At 50.7% G+C, this 17,594-nt stretch overlaps 1 protein-coding gene across 2 annotated transcripts in view; it reads right to left on the reverse strand.

Annotated features, from left to right (window-relative positions):
- Positions 1–17,594, reverse strand: part of KLF8 (Kruppel-like factor 8) — a 62,971-nt gene that overhangs the window by 32,874 nt on the left and 12,503 nt on the right. The window contains exon 1 of one of the 2 annotated variants that reach the window (XM_015408971.1): positions 12,344–12,360. The exons of the other annotated variant lie outside the window; for it this stretch is intronic. The gene's annotated coding sequence lies outside the window, so the exon portion shown is untranslated. Of the gene's footprint in view, positions 1–12,343; positions 12,361–17,594 lie in introns of those variants that run through there. 2 annotated transcript variants of the gene reach the window in all.

The following is a 17,594-nucleotide window of genomic DNA, read 5'->3' on the forward strand; positions in this document are numbered from 1 at the left end:
TGTGACACTGAATGAAAAGCATGCCAAAGCACTCAAAAAGGTTCTGTTTTCTGGATTGCTAAATGGTCAGGACAATGCTTTTTGAACACCCCTTTCCCCCAACTTTGTTATATATTAAAATGGAGCCACTGGAGCTTTTTTTAGGACACAACACAAATTCAAACTATGAAAACAACATCTTCTGTCTTTAGAACTATGTTCTCTTATTTTGGAGTGTTTTGCTCTCTGCTGTATTTTGTTCTGTAAAAGAGAGGGCTGCTTCTTCCTCTTCCAAAATGAAATCTACCTCTGCCGAATCCCTGAAGCAGCAAAGATGGAGGCCAGGCTAAGTGCAGCTGAGCCATGCAGGAATGGTTGGGGCCCAATATAAGGATCAAAAGGGGCAACACAGGTGGGGACAAGCTGAACCCTGCACACCCCTGCTGCTGGCCTCCCTGCAGCCCTTCTCACCTGGCACTCTTCTCCCTGCTTGCCTCATGTTCAGTTATCAGAGTCCAAGAAGAAAAATGAAGTGATGGACAGAGCCCTGAGATGCAAGTCAGAGAGCATCCTGCACTATTCACCTGCACACCCCTTTTGCTCTTAAATCCAGCCAGACTTTCTCCATGATTGTGGTAGATCTGGATTTCAATGCAAAGTCTGCCACCATTGGGTTTAGCTTGTCCCTTAAGAAAACCCTTTAAAAAAAACACAAATGAAGGACATCTTTGGGAAAGCAACCACAGCCATCAACATTTCAGACAGACAGGGAGAGAAAGAAGCAAGGCAGAAGAGATCTCCTTTTCCTGCCAAGCAGTCAGCAACAACTTTCAGCCTCTACTGCTACAGCTCCCCGCCCCGTCACCTGCCAGCACTCTTTTCCTCCAATGTTAGGGGGGAGAGGGAGGAATAAAAGTAGTAAAGTCAGGAGAAGATGCAGCTGTAGAAGCAAGATGCTTGGTTCTGTGTTCATGCATACAATCAGCTGAGATTGAAACAGTGAGCATAACCAGAAGCTACCTTTGTGCTCACATACAGTGCTCTTTTGCAGCACTGGGGCGCTGCTATGCAGCCCAGAAAGACACTGCTGAATATGTCCAGTGCAGTTACCCAGGATAAATATTGTACTAGTAAGACAGGGTTTACACAGTATTGGTCAAGATATAAAGGTATGATGTCTGAATAGGGCACAGTCTTTTCAGTGGCAGTACCAATGCCATGGAACTCCCTTTATGGGTTTTTCTTTATGTTAACTGCTGTTTGTTAGATTTTCTTTGGGTCTGTCTAGCAGTAGCTGGTGCTTTGAACAAGATCTACGGTTTTGTTGAAAACCAACTTTGTGGATCTGTGCGGGTTAAAAAAAGCAAATATTTTAAATGAAAAATACCAGAATACTGGAGGAAACAACGCAGGGTCTGAAACCCATCCCATCAATACTTAAGTTTTCTGCAGGCAATCCAGCACAAAGAAAGTGATTAGTCATCCCAAATGGCTAACCAGGGAGTAGCTCGTGAAGCCCATCACATCTTAATTTTTTTTTTTTTTAAACCACAATAAAATATGCTTTAGTCTAATACTGTTTGAGAGCCTTGGTATGGAACTGTCTTGGCCAACAATAGATCAGACTGGAAAAATAAAAAATGGGAGTCACTGCTGCCTTTCCTGACATAGCACATTAACTGTATAATAACCCCCGCCCCGCCCTGGCCCAGCCCCAAATCTTTCCCTTCTTTATCAATGCTGCTCTAGGGAGGGAAGATCTTTCTCCACAGGGAAGGGGAAGGTGGGGCCTCCTTAAGAAGAAGGAGATTGGATTTATACCCCGCCCTTCACTCGGATTCTCAGAGCAGCTTACAAACACCTTTCCCTTCCCCTCCCCACAATGGACACCCTGTGAGGTAGGTGGGGCTGAGAGAGCTCTTTCTAGAACTGTCCTTCAGAGAACAGCTCTGACAGAACTATGGGTTGTCCAAGGTCATCCAGCAGCTGCATGTGAAGGAGTGGGTAATAAAATCCGGTTCTCCCAGATTAGAGTTTGTGCACTTAACTACTACACCAAACAAAAGAGCTGGAAGGAAAGTGGGTGAGAAGATACCTGGCATATGTGGGAGCTGCAGCCACTACTCTGCCTCTGGGAATCTGCAGTTCCACCCCATAGTGTCTCACCAGCATGCCAACCCCTGCTTCAGAGTAGTGTATCCAGACTGAGATGGTATTTTATGGTTTCCCCACTGCTGGTGTGGCTGCAGACAAAGCAAGGCAGCAACAGCACCTCCACATGGATGGTTTTCCCCTCGGTTTCCTCACCACAAGCTCCTGGAAATGGCCACACCACCTTCACAGGTCACCAGGGCTTTTGCAACTTTTTAAAATCAGCAGAAGGATATTATATCCAGGGGTCATTTCGTAGAAAAAGAGCTGCAGGAGTTCATTAGCATACCGCATGCTAATGAGCTACTAGGCTATTGGCATATGCCACACCCCCTGACATCACCATAAGTGATGTCAGAAGGGGAAGCAAAAGGGGGGGGCATCTTTAAAAGCCTCCCCTTCCCTTCCCTAGCTGGCCTGCGGGGGGGGGGAGCGAAGAGAGAAGGGGTTTAAACCGCTCCTTACTGCCTCTCAAATTATTTCGCCATCCAGTTCTGTAATGTATTCAGCCTGACATGCCCGGACTTGCCCGGGCTGGCCAGGCACAACTCTTCAATAGCTTCATGTCCAAAGACAATGGGTCCGTAGGATCCTAGCCGGCCCAATCAAAGGGCCAGCTTCTCAGCCGGGAGACCAATGGTCGCCCGGTTACTGTAAATAGCCTATCGGGAGTAGGGGGTGTGTTTAGGTGTACTTGGTGGCGGGTTTTCTGAACATATATAACCAGCCTGCGAGCTGGTCCCTTCGTCTTTGTCCTGAACTAAATAAAGGTATGCTTAGCTGAAATCACTCTCCGTCTGCATACTTTTCACTGGCGACGAAGGTGGGATCCACGACCCCATGAACAAAGACCCGGACGCCAACACGAGCACCGCACCGAGCCCCGACGCCGAGACCTCCGGGAACCGCGCCGCTTCGCTTCCCAGCTCTCCGGCAACCGCTCATCGCGCAGCTCCCGGCTCCGCTTCGCTCCCTGCTGACCCCGAGAGCAGCAGCGGCCTCCACAACGCTCCCGACGCCATCGCCGTTCCAGAGGCCACCCCACCACGTGGCGGCAACACAATGGCGACCGCGACCGCAACTGAAAGCCTGCCCGCTTTCGATCTCTCCCAGCCCTCGCTGTGGGACACCTGGCTGGACACGCTGGAGAGCCGCTTCACCATCCACAAGGTGGTGGATGACGCGATGAAGAAGGCTTACCTGCTGAGCCACTGCGGAATCCAGACCCATCGGCTCCTCAAGGACTTAATCTCGCCCAAACTAACGAAGGACGAGTCATACAGCTCCTTAGTCCAGGCCCTGACCGACCATCTGGCTTGGGGGCATTTGGCAGCCCTATCCAGGCCTCCCCTGAGCCGCAGCGCTTCTGCGCGTGCCTGGGGAAGCCGGCTGCGGAACTCTTCGGGCCTCCCCTAGGACGCAGCGCATCGGCGCGGGCCTGGGAAAGCCGGATGCAGGGCTCTCCGGGCCTCCCCCTGGCCGCAGCACTTCTGCGCAGGCCTGGGGAAGCTGAATGCAGGGCTCTTTGGGCGCTTCGTCATGGGCCTGGTGAAGCCAGATGCGGGGCTCTCCGGGCCTCCCCCTGGCCGCAGCACTTCTGCGCAGGCCTGGGGAAGCTGAATGCAGGGCTCTTTGGGCGCTTCGTCATGGGCCTGGTGAAGCCAGATGCGGGGCTCTCCGGGCCTCCCCCTGGCCGCAGCACTTCTGCGCAGGCCTGGGGAAGCTGAATGCAGGGCTCTTTGGGCGCTTCGTCATGGGCCTGGTGAAGCCAGATGCGGGGCTCTCCGGGCCTCCCCCTGGCCGCAGCACTTCTGCACGGGCCCAGGGGACCCAGCTATGGGGCTCTCCGGGCCTCGCCCCCAGCCCTAGTGCTTCTGCACGGGCCCAGGGAAGCCGGCTGCAGGGCTTCTGCGCGGGCCTGGGGAAACCAGCTGCAGGGTCTTCGGGCCTCCCCTAGGACACAGCGCTTCGGAGTGGGCCTGGGGAATCCAGATGCAGGTCTCTCCAGGCCTCCCCCTGGCCGCAGCACTTCTGCGCTGGCCTGGGGAAGCTGGATACAGGACTCTTTGGGTGCTTCAGCGCGGGCCTGGTGAAGCCAGATGCAGGGTTCTCCGGGCCTCCCCCAGCCACAGCGCTTCTGTCCAGGCCTGGGGAAGCTGGATACAGGGCTCTTTGGGTGCTTCAGCGCGGGCCTGGGGAAGCTGGATGCGGGGCTCTCTGGGCCTCCCCCTGGCCACAGCGCTTCTGTGCAGGCCCGGGGGACACAGCTGCGGGGTTCTCTGGGCCTCCCCCAGGCTGCACGCTTCTGCGTGGGCCCGGGGGACCCGGCTGCGGGGGTCTCCGAGCCTTCCCCTGGCCGCAGTGCTTTGGTGCAGGCCTGGGGAAGCCAGATGCGGCACTCTCCGGGCCTCTCCCGGGCCGCAGCGCTTTAGTGCAGGGAGCTGGGGGTGGGGCTTGCCGCCGCCACCATTTGTGCTGGCTCCTGGGCTGCCGGAGCGGTGCTCCGGCATGCTCCAGCCCCAAAAGACCCCTGATTATATCAATATACCATTGTAACAATAGGTGTAGCAGGTTCTCTGGATTCCCAGCTTTTATTTTCAAAAAGTAAGTCTCTTTTCCTTATATCTCTGCTAAGGAAGGGCAGAAAGACCTTTTCTTAAAATGAAAGATAAGAATTTAGAGAACCTGCCTCGCCTGTCATTACAATGATATATCAATGATATTTTAGAAACTAGGGGTTTTTTTTCAAAAAAATAAAAAGCCCCCCATGGCAGGCGGAGGAAATGCCTGCTGCGGGGACAAGAGTCAAGGAAAATGGCAGCCATGTGGACTAGAAAATCCAAATTTACCCACCTAGACAGCAGGCATCCAGGCTTTATTGTAGTCTTTCCCAAAACTTTGGAGTAAAACAGGTTTGAGATAAATCGGAGAAAAGCTGGGGGAACCGCCAGAGGTGCATGATTGCAGCATGATCCTGCAGAGAAGCAGGAGTAAAAACCCACTTTCCAAAAGCATTGAACTCAGGGCAGGTAACCCTTGTGGGAGACCCCACAGTTGCAGAAACAGAGGATTCATCGTAAAGCCCGAGGATGTGTACTCAAAGGAATTCTGGAAACACTCAATATCTGGAGATGTGGAAGTTTAACGGCAATCCATCTACCAGAAAAAAACCCAAAGAGGCAAAAATTTAAAAGACACAATTAAAACTAAGCCAAGGTCAATTATGGTACACTCTTTAAAATAAAAAGAAGAAAGGCTTTTCCATACAAGAGCCTTCCAAACCTCTGCCAATGCTATTTTCTTCTTGCTGAATGACCAGCTCAGCATTTCAGCCTCCCAGGATCCAACAAGAGCCCTAAAGCCACACAATCCCATTTCCATCGATTACTTCTCCCGTACATTACTTATCTCCTGCCGACATGAAATGTGACCTTTAAAGATTCCAAAACCACAAGACTTTGTTTGAAGAACGTCAAGGATGCCTCTCTTAAGTCTCGTTTTTTAAAAGCCAGCCTCTCATTTCTAAAAGTTGGTGGGGCAACTCATGACCTTTGCCCTCACAGAACTGGCAATCCTGCCACAATTGAGGACTTGGGTCTTGCACCAGAGACAGAGGAGTCCCCAGTAAGTTCACGGCGGCTCACCTTTTATTCTTGGAGAAATGTAACTGGTCTGGAGAGGGTGCACTCTTTAGAAATGCTTGCAAACAGCAAGGAATTAATTGGCTACAGTCTGGTAATCAGACTGTTGGGCAGGAACCGCCCTACCCAGGGGACTATGCTGCTGAGCCCCACCAAGGCCTGCAGCAAGTCCCTTCCCTCTCCTTGGCAAAAGCCACAGCCCCAGACTCACAGAAGAGAGGGCGGCGCCCACACGCCATCCTCCCACCATGGGAAGCCTGCTGTGCAACTCCCCTCCTGGCCTCAACTCTGCTGTTTTAATGAGGGCTGCAGAGAGGGAGCACACCCAGGCTCTTTCACGTCCACACCTCCTGCAGGAATTTCCTCCCGGCCCCAACTCAGCCTCTCCCTCCTCTGCCAGCAAGCAAAGATGCTGTCAGGCACAGATGCTATTTCAAGGCAGAGAGCAGGGGAGGGGCCAAAGGCAGTCAGCCTGCTTGCTCGGTTGCCCTGGCAACTGCATACACCCAACTGAGCTGGTACTAGGCCGGATCCCAGCTGAGCTGGGGTCAGTTGCTAGAACACTAGCAAAGCCAGTTTCCACCAGCAGAAGGAAAGCTTCCTTTGCCCTCCTGGCAAGCAGGCGACACATTTGGAAGCCACCCCGTCCCAGGAAATCTGAGGCCGATCACAATTTGCCGGGGGGGGGGGGGACAGCCATACTGTTAGGAAGCAACCAAGCCTTTGAAGCAGCAAGGCCTCAGCAGGGGTTGACCCTGCTAGACAGCTGTCTCATTCATCCCTTCTTGCTCTCAAGGTTTTAGATAGGGGGAGAGAGCGAGAGAGAGAGCTCAGTGGCCTTGCACTGTGGTCTAGGCATCACCCTAAAGACAGAAATAACTAGTCTCATTGACAAAGATGGGAGAGGAGTTGGCACCAGGGACAGGCTGTCGTGGCCCACATAAAAAGGCTATCAGTCAAGCCAAGCCCTTCAAGAAGCCCCTACAACACATACACACTTGCTCTCTCCCTCCTCTAACTGCCCACACACACACCTCAAGCAGCCTGTCTGGCTGCCTGCCCATCCAACAGGGACATGGCACCAATAGCCAGCCCAGCCACAGCCACCCCCTCTGTTTAGCAAGCTGAGTCACACAGCAGCCCCAGTAGGAGATATAGAAGGAGCAGGAAAGGGGGTCATATGGGGAAGGAGCCGACCACTTCTCCTCCCTACAAGATACACAAATGCATGAAGCCTAGGGCTGCCAGCTCTGGGTTGGGACATACCTTGAAATTGGGGGGGGGGATGCCTGGAGAGGGCAGGATTTGGAGAGGGGAGGGAACTCAGCAGGGTACAATGCCTTTGAGTCCACCCTAGGAATCCCAAGTCCCCCCGGGGGGCGGGGAAACCCCCGCCCCAGAGGCCCGTTCCCCAGCGCCGCCGGATCGGGCCCCGGGGGGAACTCCACCCCGACGTGCGCGTCACCCGGAAGTGACACGGGCACGCCGGGCACGCTGGGGGCGGGGCCAGCACAGGACGCCGGCCGGGAGCCCCCCACTCCCGGAGAAGATAGACTTGGCAACCCTAGTCCACCCTCCAAAGCAGCCATTTTCTCCAGGGGAGGTGATCTCTATTGTCTGGAGATCAGTTGTAATAGCTGGAGATCTCCAGGCCCCACCTAGGGGCTGGCAACCCTAACAAAGCCAGGTGCAGGTCAAAGCTTCAAGCTGGCAAAACGTTTTTTGTGGGGGGTCATGGGAAGTGAGTAGGAAAAACAGGCGTGAAGGGTTCGAGGCAATATACGAGCCACAGAAGGAATCTGGAGGGTGGGAAGCAGGGGAGCGCAGAGTCAGCTGTGTGCAGGACACACGCGTGGGAAAGGGAGGGGATGGTGCACAGAGCTCAGCTCAAACCGTGACTTCTAAAACGGATTCCAAGAAGGCGTTTTGACATCTTACCGAATGAGGATGTTTTGAGGGAGGGAGCAACATGACTTAGTGAGGGCCCTAGAGGATTATGGGTAGGGCAGGGAAGGTCACTGTGCCAAGCCAGCCCCTGAAGGGAGAGGGCTTTGGGTCCCACTGTTGCTGTCCCTCACCCTACAACCATTTTAATCCCTTTCTGGCTGGCCAAGCAGTCGTTTTCCATTTGTGGGGAGTTGTTACGCAAGCCGCAGAACATTGTGGGGGGGGGGGCACAAAGCAGCACAACAACACAATTCTGGCCTTGGCCCTCTTGCTCTGTGCTTGCTCCCTTGCCTCAGTGGGACCCCCGTATTTCCCGGGGGGGGGGCATTTCCCAGCCCTCCTCTCTCCTTTTTACATTTGGCTCTCATTTTGTCAGCACCAAAGCACTGTGGGGGCAGGGCAAAAGGAGGGAGTTACAGTTGCTAGGCAACTGCAGGACACGTTCCCTAACAAAGCAGCTGCAGAATGCATTCTACACTTGCGTAGCAGTGAAAGCAATTGCGTTTTTCCCCAGGATTGGGTAGCAATTTGAGGCGGAATGTTCAGCAGAAATAATGCTGATTATCAGGAGCCTAACTAAAAGGCATCCCTGTGTGGTAAGCAGCAATGCCTTGAAGACATGGAGGGGGAAGGGGCCAGAGGTCCACAAACCTAGGACATAGAGCTGGCAGAGAGGCTCCCAGCAGTTAACTTTTATGTTACTACCTAACATAGGGGTTTTTAAAAACTGCATTTTCAAACTATCAAATTTGGTAATTTCCAAATAGTTTATGTTTTAGACAAGGACATCTTTTTTTTTTTGCACTGACTAGATGAGTCTGGTTCCCATATGCTGGTACCTCACTAATGCTCTCCCACCCCCAGGCTATCATGCCTCTGAAAAATCTCTCTGGATAGACTGGAAAATCCCCCACCCCCTGGTTTGTAAACCAGGTTACAGGAGACAGGCGAGGGTGTGGGTGGCAAAGCAACTGAGTATAACCAGCCGCTTCTATGCTGCCCCACCCCACGACATCCACCCACACCCACCTCCAGCCACAACCTCCACCACGGCACCAGTCCCTCCCAGCAGATTAAAACACAGATGGTGATGTATCCAGAAGGTTCTGCCATTTTGCCCAGAAGGTGCTGTTGCTGCTTGTCTCACACCAGCTAAGAGTAATGCAGCAGGAAGGGCTAATTTTGAGAGTGTGTGCCTCTAGTGCTAAAGGTCCCAGGTTCAGTTCCTGGCATCTCATGTGACAGGGAATACCTTTCTGAGACCCTGGAGAGCTGCTACCAGCCAAATAAAATAGATCAGTGGTTAGCAGGAACTCATTAGCATAATAGACCACACCCAACAGCAGAAACCCATTACCTTATTAGGCCCCACCCTGACAGCAGAAACTCATTAGCATATTATGCCGAAACCCCATGTTACCAGAAGTGTGGTCATCCAGACACACCCACCTTTTGCTTCTTATTCTGTTTACCTTGTTTGTTGTCAAGACCCAGGGCTTTTTTTGTAGCAGGAACTCCTTTGCATGTTAGGCCACACACCCCTAATGTAGCCAATTCCAACGAGTTTCTGCTGTTGGGTGTGGTCTGTTATGCTAATGAGTTCCTGCTCGGCGTGGCCACCTCGGGAGCCAGCCGGAACTCCATTCCTATGGGCCTTCGCGGGGCTTCCTTGCATTCCCGCCGGCCTTGCAGGTCCACCGCCGGGCCCCTCATGGGGCTCGGCAGTGGAGCTGCAAGGCCGCCGGCAGCAGCCGGGACTGTTGGGGGCAGGGTGTGTGGCCTTATGACACACTTCTGGTGATGTCAGGGGGTGTGGCCTTATGAGACAATTCCGGTGATGTCAGGGGGTGTGGCATATGCTAATGAGTTATGCTAATGAGTTCCCCTAGCTCTTTTTCTACGCAACGACCCCTGCCTGTGCGTTCCTGCCCCAAAATAGCCCTGGTGGTTAGAGATAAGACAGCATCAGAAGACTGCAAAGGCAAGACTCCAGCCTCCCCCTGTATTTTCCACCTCATTCCCCATCCTGGCCCCAAAAGGGCTCTCTCTTAGAGAAACCATACACAGCTGCCTAGAAAGGGAGAATAGGGAAGAAGCTTACAGGATGTCCTCAGATAGACAGCTGCACTCAACTGGGCAATGGAGACAGTTGTTGAATCTAAGAGCCATTCACTCCTGGAAACATATGGGGTGAGTGAGAGCCAGTGTGGTGTAATGGTTAAGCATATCAGATTAGCATCTGTGAGACCTGAGTTTGAATTCTCACTCATGTGATGGAAACTTGTTGAGTCACCTTTGGCCAGTCACACTCTCTCAGTCTAACCCATCTCACAGGGTTGTTGTGAGGATAAAATGGAGGAGAGGAAAATGATGTAAGCCACCTTGGATCCCCACTGGGGAGAAAGGCAGGGTACAAATTGTTCGCAGAGTAATTAACACAGCAACGGTGCACAACCTGATTAAAGAGTAGATAAAGATTTAGGAAATAGCATACTTGATAGGAAAGAGGAGAGACAGAGATAGATTCCTAACTACATCTCTAGCTGAGAGAGAGGGTAAGACTGAGTGCGGCCCTTCTGGGAAGAAGGGGGAAATTGCCCTAAGAGTAGCAATCTGGAGACAGAGAAGGAATGACAATAGGAGAGAGAAGGTGCACACGAAAGCTCACACCTTGAATAAAACTTTGTTGGTCTTAAAGGTGCCCCACTGGACCCTAACTGTGTTCTATTGCTTCAGACCAACACGGCTGCCCAGTTTGATCTATCCCAGTGGTGGTGAACCTATGGCACGGGTGCCAGAGGTGTCACTCAGAGCCCTCTCTGTGGGCACGCGTGCCATCGCCCCAGCCAGGCCCAGACAATCATTAAAGTGTCGAATTCTCTGCCAAATAATTTTTTAAGTAAATGAAAGCATTTGGGATTGCTTTCCTTACTTTGTTTGGATCATCTTAAATTAATGTATGAGTTGTTTTTTTCTAAAGTAAAACCTCAGTATTCAGGTTAAATTGCTGTGTTGGCACTTTGCGATGAATAAGTGGGTTTTGGGTCGCAGTTTGGGCACTCAGTCTCTAAAAGTTTCGCCATCACTGATCTATCCTATCTAATTGTCTTATTGCTGCCCCCTGCAGGGTCTTCTCTTCTACTTTGTACACCAGATATTGCCTTTTCCAACACAAATTAAGTAAATGAAATGAAAAATAAAATAAAACCCACGAAAGCCAGTCTGAACCCCACAAAACCTCATGATGCCATTCACCCATATAAGTACTTTGATCTCAGAGAGGAAGAGTGTGGTCACTGCAAGCCTAAATGATAGGCATGGGTCGCAAAGGCAGATTATTAAGGTTCAAGTGAAGCTAGATCTTTTTATTTATTTTATCTTATTCATTCGATTTATACCCCACTCTCCCTGCAAGCAGGCTCAGGGGGGGGTAGCCTAACTGCTCAGTCCTTCCCTTCTCTTTTCTGCTGCTTTCCAGGAAAAAGAGGAAATTTAGGAGGGACATTCCCAGTTTGTACACTGCAGAGGTAGACTAGTAATGCCAACTAAACAACAGAAGATTTCACATGCAACACTAAATGGAAGTTGTTGTGCCAGCAGAACAGCACAGAGTTATGCACTAGGGCCTTCCTGGTCATTAGAATACAGCCCAACCAATGTTATTCAGAAACCATTACCTATCTCCCCCCCCACACACACTGGAGACATCAGGCTGCAACACCAAGAGCACTCATCTCCAGAGCAACATTCCCTCTAAGCTCCACAGTGTTGTGAGCAAAAATTCTACCTCATGAGCAAAAAAGTTAGTAGCATTAAAGTTGTGAGCGAGTCTACATTTGACTATCACATCAATTAGTTTTAAAAGATTATTTCCACAACCTTGTAAAAATCTCAGAATGGATTCTTTTAAAATATATTTTAAGAATAATTTAAACATATGAGAATCAAGTCAAATTTCATTACAGAAAATGTTGTTCTCTACGGGGGTAGACCAGCCCTCTGGAGAACAGGTCTACTTGTCCCTTTCCACTATATTGGTGGACCCAGCTACTGCCAGTGAATGCAGTATTTGTTCTTGCTGCTGTGCTGTAGGGTGCCCCAAACAATCAGCTGGTCAGTGGATCCCACCACTGCAGATGCCCTGGACCATCTGGCAAGAGCCACTTCAACCATAGCATGTAGGAGATGGCAGTGGAAAAAGCAGAAGCCACATCTTTGCTAAGGGAGCCCAAATATGTTCAGTTCCATAGGGCTGGGCAAGCTACAGACAGCCCCATTTCTGGCAGCCTTGGAAGGGCGAGAAGGTGGGTCTTGAAGTCCATATTTTTTACAAGACCAGAAGCTGAAAAGGGAAGTGATGTGACCCACCAGGTAGTAGCAGAGCAGGGTTTGCTATCAGTTCTTCAAAACCTGTGCTACTCCTGTCATGCCAACAGTCTTCTTCTGCTTCCACACCTACTCCCCAACCGATGGTGAGAAAGAAGATGCAAGCCCAAGCTCCAAAGAGCTACACAAGCAGGAGTAAAGCATGAAGCATGGCACCACCTACCTCCCTGCAACCTCTCCATAACCCTGTACCCAGTCCCTGCCAAGGGTGGAAAAACACGGAGATGTACTCCACCCACCCTGCTGCTGATCCAGGCTGGGCGTGCTACCCAGGGCTGCCTAGGCATGCCAGGCCTTGCACTGAAGGACTGGAACAGTGTGTGGCACGTGGCTGGCTGCGAGGGCAGGGCCTTCCAGATGGCAATGCAATCTATGGAGAAGAGAGGGAGGAAACTGCACAAACTCTATGGGGGAAGAAGAAGGCAACATCAGGAAGACTGATCCTTTCACCGGATTTAGTTAACACCCTAATCTCAAACACACAGGATGCAGCTAAATGGCACTGATCTCAACACTTCATCCACCTTGAAGGCTAGGACCTTAAAGGGAAACCTTGCATGGCTCTGTAAAAGAATTCACCCCGCTGTCTTAGCTCCCCATGTATTTATGGGTAGGACCCCCTGCGTCTCCGCACCATTTCCAAAAGCCTGGCATCGCCTTGTAAAGAAATACTTCTTGTACTTTCAGATCTTCTCTTCCTGGCCATCATGGATTTCAACCACTGTGTGGAAGATCAAGGCAACAGAAGCAATAACTTCTCACTCTTTGATGCAGAAAGGAGCATGAGGATCCAAAGCTGTGCCCACAGGTAACAGTTTCTCTGCCTGCAGTTCCTATTATACTGCAAATGTCTGTGGAACCAATTTGTATCCATGGTCAATGAAGTCTTGTTAATAAGAGTCAAAGTTGCTGGAATGGGGAGGGGTTCTGGCTCAGAGGCAGAGCATCTGCTTTGCATCCAGAAGGTCCCAGGTTCAATTCCTGGCATCTCCAGTTAAAAGGATCAGGTAGTACATGATGTGAAAGACCTCCACCTGAGATCCTGGAGAGCCAATGCCAATGGGAGTAGACAACATTGACCGTCACAAACCAGTGGTCTGATTCAGTATAAGGCAGCTTCATGAGAACTTCCAGCTTTGCATTGGCCCACAACAGATGAGCAAAAAATGACAAGCTGGTAATGCTGTATGTGAAGGCCCATTTAAATAATCCCACTGCTCAGCCACAGGAATTGCTTTGCTGGATCAGATCCAAGCCCAGCTAATCCAGCATTCTGCTTCCAAGAGATGCCTCTGAGAAACTCACAAGTAGTGCATGAAGGCAAAGGCCACCCCTGATATACTGCTTTTGTACAGGGAGGTTCCATTACAAGCAAGCCCTGGGCAGGGGGACGGGGCTCTTGGGCAAGGCATTCGTGGGGAATCAAGTAGGGCAGAGGCATGTTTCATGTATTACAGGTATATGGCAGGATACTTCTTTCTTCACTGCAGGGTAGCAAATCTGTACCAGGCACACTGGCTAGATGGGAGAACATCAGTTCTCTCACAGAATTACTAGGCGTATATCCACTACAGATGATCCTATCTCTACCTTGTGTGTATGTGTAATAAGAATGGGCAAGAACAGAGGGGTGGGAAGGCCACCAGCCCTTCCTTAGGCTCCAAATTTAGTATATGTGCTGCGGAAGCGAGCACCCCCTCCTTAGGCAGAGGCGCAGCCTGACCATCCCACAAGAGCTTCCTTCCGCTGCAAGCCTTTTCACGGGAAGCTGGCTGAAATCCTTTCCGCTCCCTATCCTCTTCCTGGGTGGCCCAAATACTTCAGCCCCCCCCCCAGCTAAGCATCAGCTAGCTAGACTGCTGCAAACCCCATCCACCCACTCCCACCCCCAGATATCCAGACAGGGCCAGCTGCCAGGTACCAAGTTGTCCCTAAATAAGGCAGCCAGAATGGGTAGAATATGAGCTTTGCCCCTTGCAGATTACACTGCAAATGCAGGTAACATGGAGCCGCCACTGGAAAGTTCTCAGAAACACGTTAGTCCAAAAACATGGCTTCCCAGTTACTGTCTTGTACTAACCCATGGGGATCATGCTACATTGATCTTGATCCAGCTTCATTACTGTTATTTATATGTACATGAGTCTTTATGGAGTACGGGGTCTCCACTCCTAGGAGCTTACAGAATAAAAACTGCTTTAAGGACAAACAAAGGAAAGAAAGAGGTGAAGATAAACAGGGAAAGGAAATTTGTTTTTTTTTTAAAAAAAAAAAAATGGGTCTGAATTGCTTTTTAGCTATCTACTTTGGCATAATTTTATGGGATTGTAAATCACTTTGGGGGAGTGCCAAAAAGCAGCGGAAAACATTTTAATAAATAAAGCAACACGAGGAAGGGAAGATAGATGAGTTCTCAGCTGAAACCTCTCTGCTTTCTAAAGCAGGCACCTGGGGAGATGAATTGGTTTCAGGCCCAAAGGGACAAGAAGTTAAAGAGGCGCATGCCAGGTCACCATGCAGCTGGCAGCCTCCTCCCATCAGGGATGCCTGCAGAGAAACCACATGGTAAATTTGGTGCACTACAGAGGATGCTCTCCTCTACCCTATTCAGGTCTCTCCCCCCCACCTCTTCTCCACCCTGCAATAGATCAGCACAGCTAAAAGGGTGATCTTAACAGCAACTCTGTCTCAGCACTGGGTGAAAGCAGTTCAGCATCAGTTGTCGGCTGCCCCTACTCCTAGATCAACTGTAAGCCAGTGTGGTATAGAGGTTAGAGAGTTGGATCAGGACCTGGGAAGACCTAGCTTTAATTCCTCACTTTGCCACAGAAGCTGGCTGAATTTGGGTGACTTTATACCAGTCACACAGCCTAACCCACCTCACAGGGTTGTGGTGAGGATAAAATGGAAGACAGGAGAACAGTATAAACTACTTTGAGTCCCCACTGGGGTGAAAAATGGGACATAAATGAAGCAAATAAATCAACAGAATAAGCTGTGCTACAGTGAGTTTGTACCTTCCAAGTAGCCCATGGTAACTGATGCACTCAGTTTACTCTCTTGCTCCTTCGGTCCTCACAGCAGACAAATCTAGGCCCTTCCCATGGGCACCATGACACCCACCAGAATTTCCCATGGTGCCTGCCGAGTGGGTAGGGAGAACGTAAGGCGGGGCTTTTTATTGGCTTCCCAACAGGTAGAGCGGTTCCTCAGGGGAACAGGCTTCTCCTTCTTTAGAGGTTTTTAAACAGAGGCTAGATAGCCATCTGACAGCAATGCTGATTTGTGTGAAATGGTGATCACCACTTTGGGGTCAGGAAGCAATTTTTCTCCAGGCCAGTTTGGCCAGGGATCCTGGAGATTTATTTGTCATCTCCTGGGCATGGAGCAGGGATCACTGGGGGTGTGCGGGGGGAGGAATGTGTGAATTTCCTGCATTGTGCAGGGGGTTGGACTAGATGACCCCGGAGATCCCTTCCAACTCTATTATTCCATAACCACTGGAGGATCAGGAGGACTGGTATGTAGCTGGGCCTTCCATAGTCCATGTGTGGTTCCATTCCCCTTTCAGGCTTTCCTTCCTCCCAGGGACTGTGAGAAGGGAGGTCTTTTATTTGGCTGTGTCTCCTGCACCAGTCATGTGGGGTTTGGCTTCATCTCTTGTGGCAGCCATTTGGGGATGGTGCTCCCCACCTGCTGTCAGAATTACAAAGATGCCCATCAGCTCACAGAGGCGGAGCATCCCCGCTATAGGAAGATTCCAAATTCCCTATTGGGCAAGGTCCTTCTGTAGGTAGGCACTTTCCCTGACTTTCATACCAGACATTTTTTTGGGGGGAGAAACACCAGAATGTAAAGTAGCAATTCAACAGAGGATGCTCAGAAGCAGCCCAGGTGGCTCCACATATCCCAGGTGCCAACACTGTGTAGTTATCACCATGCCTGGCACACTGTTCTCAGCACAGACTGCACAATGACCAATTAGAATAAATTACAGGCCTTGACAGGCTGCAATGTAAGGGGGCACCCAGCTGCCAGGGAGCTGCTGCAAGCCACACTGATGCTGTGCTCAGCAGGGGAGCCAGTAGGTAGTAAGCTACCCTCCTGCAATGCAGAGGAAACAATAGCTGAAGCTGGAGAGGGACAGAATTGTTGGTGTGATGGACAGAAACCATACAGGCTCAGAACCTAGAAGAAGAGATTGGATTTATACCCCGCCCTTCACTCGGAGTCTCAGAGTGGCTTACAAGCTCCTTTCCCTTCCCCTCCCCACAACAGACACCCTGTGAGGTAGGTGGGGCTGAGAGAGCTCTTTCAAGAACTGCTCTTTCAAGGACAGCTCTGACCAGAACTATGACTTGCCCAAGGTCCTCCAGCCAGGTGCAAGTGGAGGAGTGGGGAATCAAACCCGGTTCTCCCAAATTAGAGTCCGCGCACTTAACCACTACACCAAACTGGCTCTCACCTCTCTAACCCCACACTGTGCCTCTTTCAAGGGGCCAAATGGCCATCCCTTTATATCTGTTGGCAAAAGGAAAAAAATAGACTTATTCGGATTGCACAGGGCTGGTAGTACAAAGAGGAATGAAGCTCACTGTTCTTCATGCAGCTACAATGGTGCTGGTGAATCAAAGCACTGAAGGGGTGCCCTGACCTGGGTAGCCCAGGCAAGCCCAGTCTCATCGGATCTCGGAGGCTAAGCAGGGCCAACCCTGGCAAGTATCTGGATGGGAGACCTCCAGGGAATACCAGGGTCAGGAGGCAGAGGCGAGCTACCATGTTCTCTGAACATCCTCCATGCCCCAGAGGTCGCCATGACTTCCAGGCACAGGCACACACACACAATGCAAAAATACAAAATCAAAATCAAAATCAAAAGACTGAAGGGGTCATGTGTCAAGAAGGTCATGCAGATAGACAGGCAAACTTTCCAACGAAGAGGAGCCACAGAGCTAGTGATGGCAGGGGGCAGGGGTGGTCTAAACATTCATGGGAGTCATGTTTATGCACAAACAAACAAAAAGTGCATCTTCATTGCTGAACACTCACTAGACCATTTCAAGTGCTTGATTGTAACAACCACTATGTGGATATTGTCAGATAAGACTTACAGGACATTTAGATACTCTGGTCGAACAGAACAAAGTAGAAATTGGTGAGTAGCAGATTTATTCGCCTCCCGGTGGTTCATATGGCAGGTACACAGCATAACCCACGTGGTGTGCTCTGGCATTGCCCATCTGCCTGAAATATTAATGGCTGAAAGTGATCTGTCAGTGAGGCCAGAGTTCCTTGGGAGAGAGGCAGGTTTTGCTTTGTGGCAGCAGCTGCATGCAGCACAACTAAGGCAACATGGGGGCACACCTGGAAGGAGAGAAGGAATCCAACCTTACCTCAATACCATCAGTGGGCAGTGATGGAAGTCAGCCTTAGAAAGATAACTGCATGGGGTAAAATGACACCAACAGAGCTAGGGCCAGTAGAGCAAGG

This window comes from Gekko japonicus, unplaced genomic scaffold (genome assembly GCF_001447785.1).
Source record: "Gekko japonicus isolate JY-2015 unplaced genomic scaffold, Gekko_japonicus_V1.1 scaffold19, whole genome shotgun sequence".
Lineage (NCBI taxonomy): Eukaryota > Metazoa > Chordata > Lepidosauria > Squamata > Gekkonidae > Gekko > Gekko japonicus.